The following is a 1,175-nucleotide window of genomic DNA, read 5'->3' as shown; positions in this document are numbered from 1 at the left end:
AGTCAGCTAGCTGACTACTAGCAGCGTAAAATGAAATTAAATTCGGCAACCAGCTATATACGACAGACTTGTGTTTCAAACACAGTGGCTAATATACACCGACAGTGGCTCAAGAAATGTAGTGTTTCATTCAGCTGTTAGCTAGCAAGCTACCGAGGTGGATGACTATCTGTTGTTGTTGAAGACGCGTCCTGTCCACTAGATTATACGTCACGATGGTAGCTTCACCTGAAATACACACATCGCCATCTGCTGACCGGAGTGGATAACGCAGTTGAGAGAATAAAAAAATGGGTTTATTTTTTTGTTTATTTTTATGAAATAGTAATATTATATTGCGACATACATAGAGAAGTACGGTGTCGTATGCCGCCACTCCAATAAAAAAATGTTTTTAAAAATGTATTGTATTTTTATACCTTTATTTCAACAAGGACCACAGCCTGAGACCAAGGTCTCTTTTACAGCTGGGCCCTGCTTATACATGTTTACACATATAGTTTAGGTACAACGATTAAGAAACTACACAAGACAAACAAAACGATCACAGACAACACACAAAAAATAAAAAATACAGCAACAGATTTAATTTACACGTAGGTTATTCTACTAATAGGTTATTCTACTAACATGTTATTCCCCTAACAGGTTATTCTACTAACAGGTTATTCCACTAACAGGTTATTCTACTAACAGCACGAGAACATTACCCGAAACAGTTACAAGCAAAACAACAATAAAAATGCTCCAATAAATGTTTAAAATGAGCAACAGGGGGACAAGAGTCTCAAGTCTAAGTTTAGTCTGCAGGCTTATTCCATAGGCAAGGAGTGTAACAGGAAAAGGCAGCCATACCAAACTCTGTGGAAATCGCATGGGCCTCAAGTGGAATCCATACCCAACTCTGTGGAGATCACATGGGCCTCAAGTGGAATCCATACCCAACTCTGTGGAGATCACATGGGCCTCAAGTGGAATCCATACCCAACTCTGTGGAGATCACATGGGCATCAAGTGGAATCCATGCTTGAGACCTGGTTTTAGGAATTATAATTCTAATATTGATGAGTGATGATAATTAAGAAGGTATTTTATTCAGAAGTGCTTTATAGACAAACACGAGAGCATGTTGTTCTCGTCTCACGGACAGCGAAATCCAACCCACATTATCATAT

The sequence above is a fragment of the Oncorhynchus clarkii genome, unplaced genomic scaffold (assembly GCF_045791955.1).
Source record: "Oncorhynchus clarkii lewisi isolate Uvic-CL-2024 unplaced genomic scaffold, UVic_Ocla_1.0 unplaced_contig_6271_pilon_pilon, whole genome shotgun sequence".
Taxonomy (NCBI): Eukaryota; Metazoa; Chordata; class Actinopteri; order Salmoniformes; family Salmonidae; genus Oncorhynchus; species Oncorhynchus clarkii.
The sequence above is the reverse complement of the archived record's forward strand: the minus strand, read 5'-3'. Positions refer to the sequence as shown.